We start from the raw sequence: 21747 nt of genomic DNA on the forward strand, positions 1-21747 counted from the left end.
TAAAATACATTTATTAATTATCCAGAAATTATCTCTCCCAAACTTTTTAAACTTCAGATCTTCAAGGACCACATCTTCAAGTAAGGAAGATGTTTCAAGATAACTTCCCTTACGAAAGCATAAAAACCAAACTAATCTTAATACTGCCAGTATGCTCTCAGATGTATTACCTGGAGATATGAACTTTACTCTTAGAAAATTTTATATTTAAAAATGGTTTTTCACAAGATAAGTTAAAACATTTGGCACATAAGTAAACTAAGCAATTCTTCTAAATATTGAACTCCCCTTACCCTAAGGAAGAGGTGTCAAATAAACAGGTTCCAACTACACAAAGTCCACAACATTTGCAAGTACACTCAAGCAGATTAAAATCTAATTGGAAAATGTTTAACAAAATAAATAAAATATAATAAAACATAGGTAATATTAAATGATGAAACTAAATCAATATGTAGACTGCAAGGATCTTATATACTGAGTAATGATCCCTATTTCTGAATTTGACACCATCATTCTAATGCACGTGAAATCTAATATAGGTATTTTTTTCAATGATAAATATTACAACTCATCCATACCTACCTATTCTATGTGACTCCAACAAATCTACTACAGAAGTCTCTCTGACGTGGTAGGCTCCTACTTCTACATTTCTTGGCGTTTATAGATCGATACCAATGAATTCTGTGAGTTGTCCATCAATTATTGCTCTCTAATTACAGAGCCTCTTTTGATACTCTTTTGAACACTCCAAATTTCACTCAAAATAGCTATTTACAAAAAACGGTTATCATGTTTTTAAGGGTGGTGAAATCACAAGTCATTAGGTCTCTAAATTAAAAGAAGAAGTGAATATCAGGGAAGTTTGGGGGCAACTAATTCATAGCTTTGTCTGAAACCCTGTGCAATGAAGTTGTAAATTAATGACAACTCAGCGTGTTCTCTGCTCTGCTTCAAGTCTTCAAAATCATTTCCCCCCCCTGAGGCAATTGGGGTTAAATGACTTGTCCAGGGTCATACAGCTAGAAAGTATTAAATGTCTGGGGTCACATTTGAACTCAGGTCCTCCTGACTTCAGTGTCAGCACTCTATCCTCTGTGCCATCTAACTGCCCCAAACATTTAAATTTTTAAAGAAGATTCTTGACAATTGAAAAGTATTAATTTCTAAAGGAATGACTCTCTAATGGTGAAATCTTAGACAATCTGACCAAGTAGGGAAAGATATTTGCATATAGTATAACTTACTGGTAACCCTCAAAATCCATCATTTATTCAATCACGTATTTTAGGTCACACTACTTCAAAGCCGCCTTAAAGAATTTAGCAAATTAGACAACCTCAGTTACACAGTATGGTGGAAATAGTGTATGCTTTATGCAATGGATATCTAGTAGATTTTTGTTGATCAGATGTAGATGCAATTGAAGTGTTAAGCCACCTGATGGCAGCAGTGAAGCCCAAATCAGAGGAACACAAGAAAAGGCTATTTGTGTTATATTTCTGTACTATGAGTATATATTTGTCTTTTTCCCCACTTAATAGTATTTAAATTTTTCTAATTAATGTAAAAATAGTTTTCAATATTCACTTTCATAAGATTTTGATTTCCCTTCCTCCTTACTCTTCATCCTCTTGAAGATGGGAGGCAATCTGATATATTATAGATGTATACTTTTATATATACATATACTTCAACACTTCAAACTGAATACAAATAACTATTTCGCTTCTCATTGATCCAAGGACCTTCTTTTCCTATAGATAAAATTGAATAGAGAAGAGTCATGTTCATGTTTTTTAATGAAAGAAAGTAATTTGGGGAAAGTGATTCTGCCTACTGAAGAAAGGGACTATCTAAGAGACTTCTTACTAAACCAAACCTCCCCACTGTTATATCAGCTTGGTAGAACTTGTAAGAATCTATGGTCTGCTGGCATAACCCTTGAAAATTCAGAGTCATCTTTATAACATGGAACAGCATCAAAGTAGGACTTTTTCTGGAGCTACTGTACTAGTTTTGTGTATAAGCACAATCTGGAAATAGTGCTTTGGTTTCAAAAGACTATACTTGCAGAGCATAGGTTCTATAAGGAAAGGAAAGGAAAGGAAAAGGAAAAGGGAAAGAGGAAAGAGGAAAGAGGAAAGAGGAAAGAGGAAAGAGGAAAGAGGAAAGAGGAAAGAGGAAAGAGGAAAGAGGAAAGAGGAAAGAGGAAAGGAAAGGAAAGGAAAGGAAAGGAAAAGGAAAGGAAAGGAAAGGAAAGGAAAGGAAAGGAAAGGAAAGGAAAGGAAAGGAAAGGAAAGGAAAGGAAAGGAAAGGAAAGGAAAGGAAAGGAAAGGAAAGGAAAGGAAAGGAAAGGAAAAAGGAAAGGAAAGGAAAGGAAAGGAAAGGAAAGGAAAGGAAAGGAAAGGAAAGGAAAGGAAAGGAAAGGAAAGGAAAGGAAAGGAAAGGAAAGGAAAGTGTGTGGTACGGAAATGGTGAGGGAACACCATTTAATAAAAAAAGCTGGAGAGAGCTCTAGAGAAAAGCAAAGTTTATTGTACATTCTGGCCAGAAGGGCATCCCACCCTTCCAGCAGACTATGGAAGAGAGGAGGCGCCTCCTGTGGGCAGGACAGAGCCTTTAATCCCTAAGGCAAAACACCCCCTCCCACCACTGACCCTCATCCTCATTGGCTGAGAGTCTTACATTCTAAATGAGAGATCTATCCATGGAATTGAACTTGACCAATAAGTACATAGTTGCCCATATTTGGATGAAATAGGGAGATGATATCATAGGAGGGGAAGGCAATGCCCTTTGCTCCAACTTCAGAGTCCTTCAGGCCTACTCGAATTCTGAAGTAGATGAAGCCTTACTCGTTTTCACAACTGTCTTGAAAGATCTCACCTCATCTCATTCAAAAGGAAAGGGAAGGGAAGGGAAGGGGAAAGGGAAGGGGAAAGGGAAAGATGGAGGAAGGAAAGGAAAAGAGAAGAAAGGAGAGAAAGAAACTTATTAGCCTAGATGAAATTTTTCATTGTTGTTTTTCAGTTGTGTCTGCTCTTCATTATTTCACTTGGGGTTTGTTTTTCAGTTGTGTCTGACTTTTCATGATCCCATTTGGGGTTTTCATAGCAAAGATAATGTATTTCCTCCTCTTGTTCATATTGCAGATGAGGAAACTGAGGCAAATAGGATTAAGTGACTTTTTCAGGGTCACACAGCTAGTCCAGATTTCAACTCAGGAAGATGAATATTCCTGATTTAGACCTGGCACTCCATCCACTGTGTCACCTAGCTTCCCTGTAAGTGAAAACAGAGTAGAAGAAATTCCTACTTCCCTAAGTTTGGAGGGAAATCAACATTATTCATTAAGAGGGGAAATTTGCCATCCCCCATTTGATAATAAACTTCAGAATTAGCAATCTTGAAACCTGAAGTTCTTTAATAATCTAATCACAGCTCTATATGTTATATTGGGTGGGAAAAATACTATTTAATCTAAGTTGACTTTAACTTCATAAGCAGTTCAGATTGTTATTGTTATTGCCATTCCCTCTTATCAGCAGAAGGGGCAGAATGTCAGTCATGTGCCTCAGCATTTTAAAGCATTCCAATCAGCCACTCAATGAATGATTCACCATGAGAAAACCCTTGAGGTTGTAGATGGGAAATTATACTTTTTTTTTTTTTGTATTCCTCAGTATAATGACCTACTTGGTTCCCTGTCTCTGTATCCTTCTAACCTTTATAATCAAAAACACTTAGTCTCTAGGTTCATTCTTTCTCAAACTCAGAGATAAACTGTGGCATTATGAAATGGAGTATTTCAGTACAAGAGCTTAAGTCAACCTTGCTAGCTGTCACACTCAGACCTTGTGGTCCAGCTTCTACTCATTGGACTCTTTTTTCTGGCTTCATTGTGTTCAAGCCCTCCCTTTCTAACTCCGAGTCCCTGCCTTGTTCACTAATTCTGGTGCTTCAGTTCAATGAGGACCACGGTCCTAACTGCCAAAGGCCCATGGAGCATCTCAACTATTCAGTGCTAATGGAGCCACATTGATTAGTGATAAGGACATTATCAACAAACATCATTAATCAATGCTGAAATCACTGACCATTTACTTCAAGTTGAAGTCAATCCCTCCTTTCAACTGAAGAAGAGGTTTTGAATGACATTAGACTACTTTGATGTAGTGAAGCACCTGATTTTGATTCTATTCCAGATGAGATTTACAAGGTAAGGGATCCATTGTTCATACAAAAAGGTGACTGATATTTATTGGGTTCTATAGCAAGATGGGGTTCAAGGATGCTTCCATTGTCCAACTCTATAAAGGTAAAGAGAATTGATTGTCTTGTGACAATCACAGAGGGTCTCTTTCTTAGTCATTGATGATGAATTTCTTGCCAGAGTCCTCCTTAATAGATTAATTCTTCACCTGGAAGATGGTCATCTGCCTGAGAGTCAGTGTGGCTTCAGAAAGACCAGAGGAATAGCTGATATTATGTTTGCTGTCTGACAAGTCCAGGAGAAATGTCAGGAGTAGAACAGATCTGACCAAGACTTTTGATACTGTCAGTCACAAGAGCTTACGGAAAATTATGCCAAAATTTGGTTGCCCAGAAAATTTCAAAAAGATTATATGCCAATTTCACAATGACATGCTTGCTCATGTTCTGAATAATAATGTCCTTGTGCTTTCCCAGTCATTAATGGAATGAAACAAGGCTGTGTACTTGCTCCTATGCTTTTTAACATGATGCTTTCAGGCATGCTGTCAAATGCCTTCCATGAGGACAAATTTCATGGCAACAAGTTCAACTGCTGCACCAATAGTAAATTCTTCAACTTAAAAAGGCTACAGGCAAAGACTAAAGTGGAGAAAGTGTTGGTGCATGATTTTTTTGTTTGCAGATGATTGTGTGCTCAATTAGCCGCTGAAACTTAAATACATCAAGGCATAGATTGATTCTCCACTGCTTGTGCTCCTTTTGGCTTAACAATTGACATCAAGAAAATTCAGATATTCCATCAGCCAGCACCACACCATCCATATGCAGAACCACTGGTTCTAGCAAATGGAGAAATTTTGAATACTGTGGACAGATTCCCATATCTTGGCAGCATGCTTTCCAGGGATGTCCACATTGATAATGAGGTTGACACATGCATTGCAGAACTAGTTCAGTATTTGGGAGGTTCTGAATGAAAATGTGCGAGAGAAGAAGTATTAGATTCACTACCAAACTGAAAATCTATAAGGTTGTTGTGCTGACTTCATTGCTGTATGCTTGTAAAACCTGAAAAGTATACCAGCACCATATCAGGAAACTGAATCGCTTACACTTGAATTGCCTCAGAAATATTCTGAGGATCACTTGACAGGATGAGATACTAGGTACCAAGATCCTTTCTCAAACTCAAATCCTTTCTCAGGAATTCAAACGACTGCAGAGAGCACAACCCCGATGGGACTGGTCATGTTCCAATGTCAAATGTATGCTTGCCAAAAAGACTATTTTATAAAGAATTCACACAGGACAAGTGCTTACATGCTAGTCAGAAAAAGTACTACAAGGACGCTCAAAATTTCCTTTAAGAACTTTGGAATTGATTGTGTGACATAGGAGACACTAGTATAGGACCACCCAGCATGGCATGCCCTCATCAGCAAAGCAGAATTGAAGTATCTCAAAAACAAAACAAAACAAAATAAAAAAACCACATAATGCATACATTTAGAGAGTCCACCCCAAATGTTCACATGGACTATTTGTGCCCAACCTGTGGCAGAGATTCCAAGCTTATATTATTATGATCAGCACTAGGACATAATGTGACTTGACTTTAATATAATGATGTCATTTTGTTTCTCTTTGAAAACAAAGAACTTATACGTATATATTCCTCTCCACTTTTATAGCTATCATTCATTGTCGTTCAGGCCCTCATCTCCTGTCTTCTGGACTAATGCAGCAGTCTTCTGGTTGAGCTTCAAACCTTCAAACCAAAGCTCCAAAGTCTCTTCTCATTCTAATCCATTTATTTTTCAACTGCTAACATGATTTTTCTAGTCTGTAGGTCTACTTATGTTATCTTCTATCTAACAAATTCCAATTATTCCCTATGGCCTCCTTGAAAAAATAAGAAATTTTGTTAAGCATTTAAAGGTCTTTACAACTTAGACTCCTCCTGCTAGGCCTTTTGTGTTCTACTGCCCTTCACATACTGTACAATCTGTTACCCAGTGTATTTGCTATTCCTTGAATCCAACATTAAATTTCCTCATCTTTGAATTGCATTTCCCTCCTTCCTAGACTGCTCTCCCATCTTCATCAATATCTTAATCTCTCCCCTCTTAGCTGAAATCTAACTTTTAGCAGAATGACTTTCTAGGTCCTCCAAATGGTAGTGTCTTCCCCTTTGAAATAACTTCCAACTACTCTGCATTTATATTCATTATATCTATACAATGACATCCTTAAGAACAGGAACTATTTTTATCTTTCATTATATCCCAATGTGCTTAGCATAGTGTATATAGTAGTTGCTTAATGAATGTTTGTTTATTAATCTATTGATTGGTTGGTTGGACCATATCTAGTTTTACTCAAGACCTTAAATCATGTTCCAAGAAATTTTCATGTTAATAAACAGGCAACAGTAACTTTCAATATTTGTTCAGACATTCATTCACAAATATGATCTATTCTTTCAATCTCTTTGGGATGCTTGACTGCTTATCTGAGCAATGCTGCAGAACATCAAGTTGGGAACTATTTGACAATGACCTTGTGAGTCTTTTATTTAAATAAGCAACAAACTTGGTAACTGTAAGCTAGTGTTCCCTACCTGCTACTAGTGGCTAAAAGGATTTGGGATGAGGAGCAGTTAACTCAAAAAAGTTGAAATACAATAAAGGTTCCATTTTTATAACATGCCATTTAAGTGGCAATTTCATTTTTACAAGATTCAAGTAGCTACCTCATAAAAGTTTGAATATGGCTGGTGAGTCTTTTATGTATTTTTAAATTAACTTGGTGTATCCTAATTCATTATTAAAGTAAAGAAAGTAAAAGACTGGCATGGTTTATCTCTAATCATTATTTTAGCATAACAATCTTTTTTTCTATGTAATTCTGAAGAGTAAATTCTCAGTTTCTTGTTCTTTCCAGAAAACTAATTTAATGGAATGACCTTGGTACCAACCCATTCCATAAAAATGGAATTTTATTGTATTCCTTATGCCCAGAAATGAGAACTGGTAGTGTATTTTGTTTTTTCATACCAACCTATTATTTTTGCAATTATTTCTTCTTCTAACCTTAAGAAAGATTGATCTTTTGTGAAGATTTTTTTTTGGACAACTAAGTTATCCAATATTTAGTGAGATAGTACAACTTTGGCTACTTTGCTGTGTCTTGAGATTTCTCTTTTTTCCATGAACTGTTTCCCTTACATTATACCATTAGTTTATGTTTTATAGTGAAGTCTTCTTCACAAACCTTCACTGAGTTTTTTTTTAATATTAGCAGCGATTAAAAAAAAAAGAGAAATGAAGATTTTATGTAACCATGCGAATCTCTCCTCCTTTTCCTGTACCTCTGACATTTCATACTTTTAGTTTCTTTGGTTTGGGGAAAATAACACTTTTAGACTACTAGCTTTGTTTCCTTTGGTTTGTTTATTCTCAAAAAAAAAGTTTTAACAGGAAGAGAAGATAAAATTATGATTCTAATGACACCACCTTGATTTAATTCCAAATTCAGAACATTGACTAAAATAATATAGTTTGAATTAGAGCTTTCCTTTGCTCTCACTCCTTTCTCCCTTTATCAAAACTTACTCTTAGGGATCAGTCACATTTTTAAAAAAGGATCTAAATTTACAGATGAAACAACAATAAAACTAAGTGGCTTAAACAAGGTCATATAGTTAATAAAAGAGAGAATTCTAATCCATATCTTTAATGGTATATTTTCAGAACTCAAAAGCTTAGATTTAGGAGATATAATATAGAGCATGGGAAACAATAAGTAGACAAGTTTTACCTGGAAGCTTGGGGTGGAGGAGATTGGCATGAAATCAGACCATCCTAGAAAGAATTATTCTCTCTCTGTTTTGACTCAGATACAAATTCATGTTCTTTATGTAGGTTCTAGCTTAATTCACCTCCTAAAAGATCCCAAAGCATCAAGAAAATAGGTCCAGAGATTTTGCTAATAAACTTAGTACAGATTCATAGCCTTTGTCTGGGAACTAACATTGAAATTCAACTGTTTATACCATCACGTAGAACTTTAAGCCACAGTCAAAATTAACCTAAATTGTTAATTCTGTTTTGCTTATTCCTTCCTTTCATCATCCCCATTCTAAGTTTTGGAAAACAAATAAAAGATAATACTCGAATGAAATTGGAGCCACATATAGCAAGATAAGAATATATCAGAAATAATTCTTCTTTTTTCCAAATAAAGACCTAAAAAGAGGTCAATAGGATCCCAAGAGGATTTCAACAAATCTAAAATCATCTTAAGGAGGATTGAGACTGCCTGCTTTAAGGTGTAATGACAGATGGTTTCTTAGACAGCTATACTGACTGTTGACCAGATGAGAGAGTTCCATAGTATTCTGACTAAATAACTGGAGGAAAGTATAATAAATTAAATTAAATTAAAGACTTTTGTTGCTTTTAAAAGCACACAGCAAAATAGAAACAACAAATTACGACAAAACATCAAGATGACAGATAATCAACAGGTCCATTCTCAAATCCACCTGTTGATAAAAAGATATAATTCACCATTTTGAAAGAAAGATACTGTATTTATCTGGTAGTAGGTCTCATTGTTTTTCAGTGAGACAAAATAACAGACCACTTGATGTAAAGTCAGAAATTTGAAAAAAGAATCTTAGAGATCATCTGGATCAAACCTCTTAGGACAAGTATGGCCCCTGAGTCCCTAAAAAAGACTTGCCCAAAATCTCAAAGCTTATGTCTTAATGAGACATCAATAGGCACCTTGCTCCCTTCCACTTCTCCTGGTATCTTAGTTAACCTCAGTGGATAATTCTAATAAGGAGAATTTCAGGTGTCACAGTAGGTCAGAAAGAGAGTTGTTTTGTAACAGTGCAGGACTTTATAACACCCATCAAATTACTCATGGCAACAGCTGTCTAATGCACATGGGGGTGTTTGGAATATGCCTTCTGATCAGGAATTAAGAATTGAAAAGAGATAAAGGAATGATTTTAGAAAGGGAATAAATCAAATGTAGATTTAACTTTTCATTTTTAACTACAAGTATTTGAAGAGCAAGTGGCCAAAATGATAATAAAGCAAGGACAACATATATTTATTTCAGAGCTCATTTGCCATTGAAGGATATTTAAGATATATTATACCAAATCCTGAGAGAATAGAAAGGATTTCGATTGAGCAGTCTGTCCTTCAAGAGTTATTCTTTAAAGTAAGGCAGAAAAATAGATATCACATCGCAGACCAATCATTCTAAGTGACAATAGAAATAATTATCAATTATAGAATATAAGGGTATGAAAAGAGAATAGCAGTTATCTAATAAACCTGTGATGTGAGGTATTACTATACCCATTTCACAGATAAAGTGACTGAAACACAGAAGCAAGTTATACATAAATCATATAGTAGTAGCAGTATGATTTAGTAATATTACTAGAGGGGCATGAGCCATAACCAGAACTGAAATCTTTCAACTATTGAACTTGTACTCTCCTACACCTGGCTGCTCTCTTAGACGTAGACTTAGACTTGGGGCTCCAATACTTCTGACTTCTCTTGAGAGCTTTGGGAAGTTCACATGAGGTCTTGGAAATCTTCTTTGGCAAAAGTCCAATATTAGCAGAGTTCTATCATTGTACATGAATTCTTCCAGTTCTGCTTTCCAACTGAACAGTCCCTGTGGCAAATTACAGGGAGCTGGCACCTGATCAGAATCTATCCCAAGCATCCTCCTAAACTCTCAGAATCTAAAATAGATATGAAACTAGATGAAAGAGTCACTAAAATCAACAAAAAATGCCTGGGTTTGTGTCTTCAGAGGGAATTTATTTAATGTAATTGATCTTCTCTTGTACGAAATAAAAATAAAGGAAATACAAAGAGTCTTGCCTAAATGGCAAACTAATTGTCAATTCAATCCAATTTGTGGGCATTATTTATGAGGATATGAACAAAAACTATTACTGATATGGGAATATGGCAAGGCCTTTAGAGGGATATATTCACCACTGGAAATGAAATAAGTAATTTGTAGTCAGAGAAATTTGCAATAGGGAAGGCATTTTTAGGACATATTGCCAAAGTCATGGATACCCATGTCATCCTTATTGACATGGATAGAAGCACAAGAAAAACAGAAGGTTTTATATTATTTAATGAAATAAATTCCCACAATTTCTCAGGAAAGTCTTTTAGAAGCCTTTAAGCATGATATAAATGTAAATTACTTATATTATTATTAATATTTTGGCTTTTTAGCTTTACATGACTTTCTTAGTTTCCTGTATATCTTTGTGGAGAGGAGGGGAAGTTGATGTGCTTTTTATTGTTTTCCTCTTTGTAAAGGAGATTCTAGGTCTTGTAGGAATACAGTTCTGAAGTGAAAGGACAGCCTTCATCTAATACCAGTGTGGTGCAATGGAAAGAACACTGAACTGGAAACTAGGAAACCTGGGTTCACATCCAATTCTGACAATTATGTATGTAACCTTGGATAAGGTATTTAATCTCTCCAAGCCTGAGTCCAAGAATCTTGGATTAGATGTTCTCTAAGAAGTCTCCCATCTGTAAATCTATGACTCACAGTCTGTACAGAGAATAAACTCTTTTTGTGGCGCTTGCTAAAGGCCTGAAATTTAATGTACAACCAGGCTCACGGGTTTTTCCCCTCCATTTTTCTGAAACACCACTAAATTCTCAAGAGTACTGTGGTTTTTATTGACTAATAATTTAATAATTTAAATAATTTAAAAACAAAGGCTCTCAACAGTCCTTATAAGAATACGTCATTTGCTCTGTTCAACAATGAGAGGATTCAGACCAGTTCCAATGATCTTAAAATGAAGAAAATCATCTACACCCAGAGAGAGGAATATAGGAACTGAGTATGGTTCACAACATCGCATTTTTACTTTTTGTTGTGGTTTGCTTGCATTTTACTTTTTTTCTTTTGTTTCCTGTTTGATTTGATTTTTCTTGTGCAGCTATCGTATAAATATGTATGCATATATTAAATTTAGCATTTATTTCCACCATATTGGAGTACTTACCATCTAGGGCAGGGAGTGGATAAGCAAAGGGAAAATTGGAATACAAGGTTTTGCAAGGATTAATGTTGAAAAATTATCCATGCATGTGTTTTGAAAATAAAAAGCTTAAAAAAAAAAAAGATAAAAAATATATCATTTGCCTTAAAATTCTTTTTCATTTGTCATTCTGATTTCTACCCCTCTAATAACTATAGTATGCATGTAAAATGTAGGTAAAAGTCCTTTGAAAAGTTGGAAGGGCTATACTAGTGGAGGAGCTATTGATTTTCACTTTTGATTTTCATTGGTATAAGGAGCTAGCTCCCAGTCAAGGAAACTCCCTCACTATAGCAGATTAGTAGTTGCTATACAATTTGTAATCTTAAGAGGCTATTAAACCATACATAAGGATCCTTGGTGCTGTATTTCAATATAATTTTAAAATGCAGTATTATCCATGTTTTATTGTGTAGTGTTCTTTGATAGCTTTCTGGAGGTCTCTGGACCAGCCTTCCCTTCAGTAGATTAATATCACCACGAGAAAAGCCAGGGATAAAATCCAAATTCTTTATTGTCTCCTTGCCTGGGGCTTGGCTAGCTTTCTTGAGGCCCTTCAAATGTGCCTTGGTCTCAGTGGGGGGAGCAGGAGGACAGCCAGCCACCACTGTGGTGTGAGATGGAATGAATCTCTGAGGACTTGTGCTCCAGCCTCCAGCCACTACAAAGGTGGACCATGAAATGAATCTGTCTGGCTGAGTTTGTCCCAGTTTATATGCTCTCTTATTACATTATCATAGGTGTGAATCTTGTAGAACTATATTAAGTACTAAGTACATGTACTGAACTGGAGAACTATTAATCACCATGCTAAACTAGATAACCATTGTCTCATGAATTCCACTGACCTGCCCAAGGTCACTTAGCAAGTACCACTCTTAGTGGGAAAGTGATATATTCCTTTAGATTTCCTGAATTCTTAAACGCTGCCATAGTTGCTCTCTCCTTATCTTCAGCAATTCAGTTTTTTAAAAATATCTTTAGTGGAAGTAGTGACTATTATGCCAAAATATAAAAAGCAATACTAGTAAAAAACAAAAAATTCAATTTCTAAACAAATCGTGACCTTGACTTACTAACAGCAATCTTACAATGCAAATTCTGTCATCTGATAGCACCTAATTCCTGGTCCCAAGCCAAGACCCAGCACAGATTCTATTCCACTAGGGGACTGGGTTGGGACAGGAAAGAGAGAGAGACAAAGCCATTAGCAATTGCCCAGATGACACATACAAGTGATCCCCTTCCATTGGTGGGAGTTATGAATCCATTACTTCCTTTTGGGAGGTGGGCCAATTGTGTTCAGCCTTGCCTATTGTGCGACATTTCTCCAGTACCTACCTCTCACAACTCTCTGTTATATATTGAGGAATTTTTTTAAAAAGTGAAATGGAGAAACATGAAAAAAAAAAAAAAAAGGCTTATCTCAAAAAGTAAAAAGTCAAATATGTATTAAGTGACTATGGTTGACAGATTCAATTTTTCCAATAAAAGGATGTTCTACTTAAGGATGTATAGGCTTATTGCCAGTTAGTATCTCTGTCAATCATAAATCTGATTCTGATTTGATTTTGACTTTTTCTTCTTTATATGACCTTTGGTTTGTCTATCACTTGCTTCTCACCTCACTTCTATCACTGCCTAGTGAATGTTTCTAAGGTAATCAATCTCAAGCCCCCAGTTCTACTTAATCTACTTATATGAAGAGCTCTCTCTCTCTCTCTCTCTCTCTCTCTCTCTCTCTCTCTCTCTCTCTCTCTCTCTCTCTCTCTCTCTCAACTCTGACTTCTTCTTAGAAAGATGACCTGAGAATTGTTTTTTAAATTTTCTGATGGCACAACTCAACTACCACACCCACTGTAGCCTCAGGTAACAGATAACAATTTTTACTCTATCTTGTTTTTTCTTTCTTGCCAAAGCATTGCAAATGACTGCATTGGACAATTAGACCCTTGACATATAGAATCATAAATGTCAGAGTTGTTAAGAAGCATATGGGAGATTTAAACATACAGAAATTAAGAAACTTCAAAAAAGGGTCAGAAAAAGTTGCTGTCAAGGAAATGTATGAGAGAAAATGAAGCTGAGTTGGACCTATGGCCAAGCCAAGGAATCACATAAAAACAAAATGGGTCCTTTACTGATATCTTTCTAATAATAGAAGAAAGTTAAAAAAATTCAGAATGTTAGGTGTACTTTCTGTAATGAACTTATGGAAGGGCATGGACAACAATCTCACAAGAGGGGCATGCATAGAAGCATTGTGATCTGAATCATTGGAATTAATAAAATCTCCAATATACTTGATTTTGAGTTTTAAATTTGAACTTTAGGAATGTATTTTCAACATATCCAGAACAAATACAATATGTGTCCCCACAAATCCCACATAACTTCCTTATTCCTATTGTGAGAAATACTGAAAATCTGGGTTTCCAGAGAGTGTTATAAGCTTAGAGGTAGTATAGGACAGTGGATACTACTAATCAAGAGGTTTTCAGAATGTGAGAGGTTAATGAAGGTTGAGATTCCACAGAACAATTAAGTGATCAATAGACTTGAGCAAACAAGGAATTGGAGAGGTAGGAAGACACAGGTAGATTCAATCAATCAGAAGGAGTCTGGTGGTTTCAAGAAAACCACAAATTTAAAATAATAGCTGATCCAACCCAAACTAGTTGGGGTCAATGATCTGACTTGACCAAGTCACTATTGCACCTACTTAATAGGCTAATTGAATATTAAACAAGTTTTCCTCCAATGTTGAACATGGAATATATGGCAAGGGAGTGAGAACATGCAGGGAATATGTAGTGGGTTTATCAGAAAGATTGCAACCCGAAAGGGAATGTACCAATCTTGGTCTCTGAAGGGAGGGATTGTAACAAACTAACAAGTATAAAGCTTCTTCTGCTTCTGTGCTCAGGGGTCCCTTTTCCCAAAGAAAAGCAAAGCCCACTGCTGACCAAAAACTTTAAGATAATTCCTTAAAATTCTTCTTTAAAATTTTTCCTTCCATATCTGATTTTCAGTGTCAAGAGTATATTTCTAACACTCAGATTCTCAAATGTCTTAAATTCTTCACTCTTCCTCATTCCACTATATTCATTAAGTTGCCAAATCTTGTCAGTTATATCTTAGTAATATTTTTGCATCTTTTCTTTCTATTCACATAACACACACCAAGTTCATTACCTTATCAAGCACGTTTCATTTGCACTATTAAAATAATGTAATTAGATCTTCTTGCCCCAAGTTCTGCTTTTTTTTTATTTCAGCCTCCATATAGTGCCATAACTACCACCCAAGTTCATTGTCTTATCACCTTTCATCTGCACTATTAAAATAGCCTAATTAAATCTCCTTGCCCCAAGTCTCTTCCTTTTGCATTTCAGCCTCTACATAGTTGCCATAGTAATATTCATAAAGCACAGTTTTAACTATGTTACTCCCCAACTCCATAAATTGCAGTGGTTTCCAATTGTCCTTAGGATAAAATATAAACCTTCTCTATTTGAACTTGAAAAGGCTCCAAAACTTTCCTACAGCCCACCTTTCCATACATATAATAAACACATTAATTGCCTTCACAAACTCTATATTCTAGGCACTTTGTCATCCTTGCTGTTCCTCACATACAACTTTCTTCTTCTATTTCTGCACCTTTACATTTTCTTTTCTTCATGTCTGGAATGTTCTTCCTCCAAATTTCTAAATTTTGTAACTTCTTACTTTGGTGTCATTCTTAGTACTTTAAGTTACCTAAAACAAGGTAATGCCTTAACTTGTACCTGAATTCATTTTAAGTGAGGCAGAACTAAGCAAAGTAATCAGTCTCCCTCTCTTTCCAGGCATCAAATTCCCCTGCAAGAAAAAAGTCATGATGACTGGCAATAGCCAGGGATTCAATGGATAACAAAGCATCCTTGATGTCTGATCAAGCTCTAAGCTCTCCAAAGCACCTGCTTCAGCCACCTTCATGACTACTGGAACAAATCATTCTCATCTACTCGTTCTTTAAGATTCCATTCAAGTATCATCTTCTCCAGGACCTCCTGTGGTTAGGAGTTATGCTCTCTAAGATTATTTTCCATCTACTCTGTACTTCTCTTGTATGTTCTTGTTTGTATATTTATTTTTTTCTTGCTGGACTATAAACTCCTTGAGGACAAATACTGATCTTTTAAAATATATTCTCAGTGTTTGTCACATAGCACATAGTAATTGATTAATTGCTGCTAGCTGATTGACTGCACAGGCTCTCCCTGATGCTTGTAATCAAATCTTGTGTCACATCTGCCTCTTAAAATCTCTGGCTTCCTTTAATACTGACCTCAAATGGCACTTTTTGAGGGAGGTATTTTTCTACTCCTATTAGCTTCTACAGACTTCCCCTCTAAAGTTCTCTTCCATCACTCTCTATGTATCTTTTGTGTTTGTTTTTCTCCATTATAAAGTAAACTTTTTAAGGACAGGGGCTGCTTTTATTTTTTGGTTGAATTGGAATACAAATCCAGGGAACATGTGTTGGAATTTTTTTTCTGTGACTTGTTCATTTTCCCTGCCAATGACTTGACTTCTAAATTTTTATTAAATGGACATTATGGGGAATTCACATGACTACTTTGCTGGCTTACCCTAAGCCACCTCTGAAGGAATTGTCACTATGGCATGAGGCAGCAAACCCTAGATCGTCCTTGTCCTCTCCTTCACTTTAAGAAAGTGGCAAGCCACTGTCAAAAAAAATTATAACTAAAAACTGTCAAAAATACATAATTATAAAATTAATAAAAAAAAAAGAAAAAGAAAGAGGCAAGCTGGCATGGTGCTAGATCGGTGAAGAAGAAAAAATAGACTTCTGCTTATTTAATTTTTTCAACTCTCTTTAGTGCTAGCCTTTCCTTTGGACTTCCATTAAAAGAAGGAGGAGAATCTCTTCTTCAAAAACCTCCATGCATAGTTACAATGGTTGCTCACAAATGGAAATTTGGGTATTTGTTTGTCTGACACCAGAGATTGCATTTTTATGCAGATATTTGAGGTTGATACTTCTAATCTTAGCAGCAACTTTATAAGTTAAAGTGATTCACAAGCTCCTAAATCTAGATGTTGTTTGCCCAAAAGGCAGTGATCTCCACAACAGTCTCTATCAAAAATATTTTATAGATGAAAGAGCTAAGAAAACTCATGCCAGAGCATTGGCCTGCAAAATGATATGCCAAGTGAGTTGCTTAGTCAATACAAATCTGTATTGGTAGGAGATTACACCATATATTTATGACAGTAAGGTTTGTTATTTGTTTTAAAGTATGCTTTAATTTATATTTAGATACAATCAGTTCCATTTCTAAGTATGGAAAGCATTAAGTCCCTCAGAGCTGACCTGGGTCACTATATTGCTGAGAAAATCAAAGTCATTAACAACTTATCATTCCATATTATCATTGAGAAAATTGCAAAAGATCTGAGAAAAGATCTGCTATAAATAAATATACATAGTCCCCCTCCTCTTCTTTTTAAAAATCTCTTTGGGAATCCATGCCTAGCAGTAGTATTGTTAGGCCAAAAGACAATCATGGCTCTATAGTCCTTTGGGCACAGTTCCAAATTGCTCCACTGAGTAGTTAAATCAGTTTACAACTCCACCAGCATGCACCAAATCACCTTTCCTACATTCCTTCCAACATTTGTCATTTTTCTTTTCTGTCTTGTTGGTCAATCTAATAGGGTATGAGCTAATACCTCAGAATTGTTTTAATTGTTTTAATTTCCAATAAATTGTGAGAGTATGTTTTTCTTGTCACTATAAATAGCTTGATTATTTTGTCTTAAAACTGTTCCTATCTTTTCATCATTTATCAATTGGGGAATGACTCAATTTTTTTTAAATAAATTTAACTTGGTTATCTTTATGTTTGAGAAAGGAGACCTTTATCTAAGAAAGTTGCTTCAAAATTATTTTTTACAATAATTGCTAATTGTATTTCACAACATTTATTCTATTCTCTCATTCCTTTTACCCTGTTGTTCCTCCTGAAATGTATTTGCTTCTGACTAACCTCTCCTCCAATCTTCCCTCTCTTCTATCACCATCACCACTTATTTTTCATATCTCTTTCCTCTCTTACTTTCCTACAGAACAAGATAGATTAATATATCCAATTGAGTGTGTTTACTGTTCTCTCTTTGAGCCAATTTTAGTGAAAGTGAGCTTCACTTACTCTCCCTCCCTCCTCTCTCCTTCTTCTTTTCCATTGCAAAAGCTTTATCTTACCTCTTTTATGGCAGATAATTTACACCATTCCATCTTTTCCTTTCCCTTTCTCCCAGTATATTTCTATTTTAAATTTATTTTTTTAGATATCCCTTTATATTCACTTCACATTTGTGCTCTCTGTCTTTATATACTCCTCTAACTGTACTAGCTGACATAATAATGAGAAAGTTCCTATGTGCTACAAACATCATACTCAAGTGTAGAAACATAAATAAATTAACCTTATCAAGTACTTTATGATTTCCCTTTCCTAATTAGTTTTTTTTGTTTTTATGATTCTCTTGAATCTTGTATTTGAAAATCAAAATTTCTATTCAGCTCTGCTCTTTTCATCAAGAATGCCTGAAAGTCCTCTATTTCATTGAATGTCCATTTTCCCCCTGAAGGATTATATTAAGCTTTGCTGGTAGGTGACTCTTAGTTATAATTAGAGCTCCTTTAGTCTCTGGAATATCATATTCTAAGCCCTCCAATCCTTCAATGTAAAAGCTGTCAATTTTTTTGTTACCCAGACTATGGCTCCACCATAGATGAATTATTTCTTTTTGGATTCTTGAAATGTTTTCCTTGTTCATGAATTTGGCTATAATATCCCTGGAGTTTTCATCTTGGGATCTCTTTCAGGAGGTGATCAATGGATTCTTTTCATTTCTATTTTGCCCTCTGGTTCTAGAATATCAGGATAATTTTCCTTGATAATTTCTTGAAATATGCTGTGTAGACTCTTTTCTTGATCATGGTTTTCAAGAAGTCTGAAAACTTTTAATGATCTCTCCTGGATTTTTTGTCCAGATCAGTTGTTTTTCCAATGAGATATTTCACATTGTTTGGTTTTGTTTTATTATTTCTTGATTTCTCAAATCAAACTTCAGATTACTGAGCTGAAGGCATTTAATAATCTAAATATTGATAACATTGAACAAGGATAAACATCATCATTTTTGGTTGAGTAAATGTATCTAAAGTTTAAGTAAATGGTGGCTAGCACACACCCTACTTATGTAGGTCACAGAGACATAGAAATAATAAAAAAATACAGAAAAAGAAAAATAATTTAAACATAGAAAATTGTTATAGTAACAAGTGTATGGAATGGAACTTACAGGAATGTTTAAATTCTTTTTCTTGAAGCTTTTCTCCTACTCTAATGTCAGATACTCTAAATAATTAATCAGTGAAGGTTTCCTATTGGGGTTCCTTCAAGCTGGAATTATTTCCAAAGTTCATTTGGTTCTTCTATCCTTACCTTGTGAAGAGTTTTCTCTTTCTTGCTAACAACATTCTATTCCTAGATAGCTTCTTCTATATTTATAGCATCCAAATTAATGAAGCACAGCTGCTTCCTTGGGTGACGTGATTTAAGAGTTGATATACTTAAGAGAAAATAAGTTCCAGCCAGTGAAAAGGCATGCATATGAAAATTATAAACTCAACTTTAAAAAATAGATAAAAATCCTGTACTATTTTTTCTTGTCAGACATTTATTTCTGTAACCTCTGCCTCAGAATAATTTTACTGAATTCTATTTTTTTTTTTTACAATTTATGTCTGTTTGAAAACTTTTATTGGTTACTACTTATGTATCACTACTATGAATCACAATTCAAAGTATAACTTTATATATTTACTACTGGAGAATTCCAAATCTAATCAAGATCATAGAATTTTGTCTACAATAGAATAGACAGGCAGGCAGATAAAATTCTAGTTGAAATAGAAGTATCAATTCATTTTGCCAGTTAATTATCTCCCCCTTTATATGTCTATAGTTCATGATGCTTTGGAATTTTAAATATTGTTAAATCTAAGCTCAGTACCCTGTGCATGAATTCCCTCTTTAATATTTCTGCCAAGTAGACATCCACCCTCAGTTTGAATACCTACAGGGACAAAAATTCATGACCTTATACGGCAGCCTTTTACATTCTAAGACAGCTTCTTCCTAATATTGGAACTCACTTCATTGAAACTACTACATATTTGACCTCATTTTGCCTTCCAGAGCAAAAATCCTTCGTCTTTTTTGTGTTGTATACCCTTTTAGAAGTCTATGGACCCCTTCTCAGAGTAAATGTATAAAATGAAATACATATGATGAACAAAAAAATCCAATGATATTGAAATACAGTTATTAAAATTTAATACAAGTTCACAGACCCCAAGATGACAACTCCTACAGTGAAGCCATTCAAAATAAATATAAATTTCCTGTAGGTGATCACTCTTCAGATATCTGAAAACAGTTATCATAGCCTCTCTATGTCTACTCTTCTTTAAGCCAAGTATTCCTACTTCTTTTAATCAATCATGATTTAGAGACTCAATCTCCTGGCCATCTTCCTTCAAATACCCTCTAGTTAATCAAAATTACTCAGTGTCCAAGATCATACATAATATTTTTGATGTGATCTGACCAATACAGAGAATATTGCAACTTTTATTGTTATTCTAAATATTATTATTTGTATTATTAGATATTATACCTGTGTTTTATTAGTGAAGCAACACAAGTTCCTAAGGATGATTGTTTCCCTTTTTTGGAATTATATTCATTTTTCAATTTCCCTATCATAGAGATGACTCTCATTAAGTTTGAGGTCAACTAAAACCCTAGGACTTATTGAAAAAGATGACCTAAAAGATTTAATAACATAATATATTATCAAGCCAATCCAGTTTCATGCTATTCATATATTTATCAAACTTTGAATATCTTCATTGATATGACTAACAAAAATGTCCCAGTGCCTCAAATATGGTAGGCACTTAATTAACATTTGTTAAATGTATAATTAAAAATTGAGTTCTGAGCAAGGCCAAAGGCAGAACTCTCTCTTCATATTAATAATTATTTAATCATTAATATATTTTGAATTATGGTCATTCAGCTGATTTTGATTCCATTTAACTGCACTATCATATTAGATAAGTATCTCATATATAAGAATATAGAATAAGAAGAATATCATAAGATTTTGAAATCCTGCTATATTCTACCTAGATCTATGAGAGGTCCATTCCAAAATGTCTGCTTAACAATTTGTGATACAAAAATCAAGAAGGTCAGAAGGGTAGATATCACTTATCTTTATATGATTATTATGGGTATATGTTCATCCTATTTTATTATCTCATTAATGGAAACAATATGCCAAGGAAATAGATGATGATAAAACTTTGATCTATAGCTCACTTATAAAATAAAGCTATTCTGATATTGCATTTTAGCTGCAAAACTGGAAAATACAGATAAATTATTTAAATCCATGATAAGTTCATTCCTTTGATCTAACAGCATAGTTATTCTTTGAAAAGTGTTAAAGGTGTTAGTTTGGTATGATTTTTTTTATTAGTAAATAAATACTGGTTCCTATTTCTCACAATTTCTTTGTCATTCTCAAACTCCCTAATAATCAGTTTTAGACTTTTGTTGAAAATAAATTCAGCTCATGAGTCAATAGTTTGTAGGACTCACCTCACTCCCCTTTATTTAAAAATAGTGATGTTTACTTCTAAACCAATATTCTAGAACTATTCTCCAAGATTCCTTAAAAATCACTAAAAATGAATCAGTCACTATATTTGCAAGTTTTCTTAGAATAATGGCATATAATCCACCTGAGCTAGGATATATAAATTATTCTTAGAGATCTGTGTCATTTTTTGGATTTATCCTTGGGCCCATACTCTTTAAGCAACTTTTTTAAAATCTGAATTCATCAGAGAGCTCCATGTGAAGCCACATCAGTCTGAGATACTTGTCTCTGATACTAGACTTCTTCTTAGTTGGCTACAATGTTTTCTCATAAAAACCATAATATAAAGGTAATAGCTTTCATGATACAATGTAAATTAAAATTTTAAAAAGCACCAAACTCTGAGTAAGTGTAATGGCTAGAATGTATTATAAAGAAAATATAATGAAATGTACTTCCCTTTTTTAATATGGTATTCCTGGGTGGACTATATATACTATTATTTTTATATTATGTTAGTTGTGGTCACTAAGTTTACTCTTTTTTGCTCAACTGATTTTATTGTTTTACAACTAACAAATTTTTGCCAAGAAATATGAGGATGGTGGTAGAAAGGTTTGTCTATGAATGAATAGAATGGAAAAAAATCATTAAAACTC

This window comes from Sminthopsis crassicaudata, chromosome 3 (genome assembly GCF_048593235.1).
Source record: "Sminthopsis crassicaudata isolate SCR6 chromosome 3, ASM4859323v1, whole genome shotgun sequence".
In the NCBI taxonomy this organism is placed as follows: Eukaryota; Metazoa; Chordata; class Mammalia; order Dasyuromorphia; family Dasyuridae; genus Sminthopsis; species Sminthopsis crassicaudata.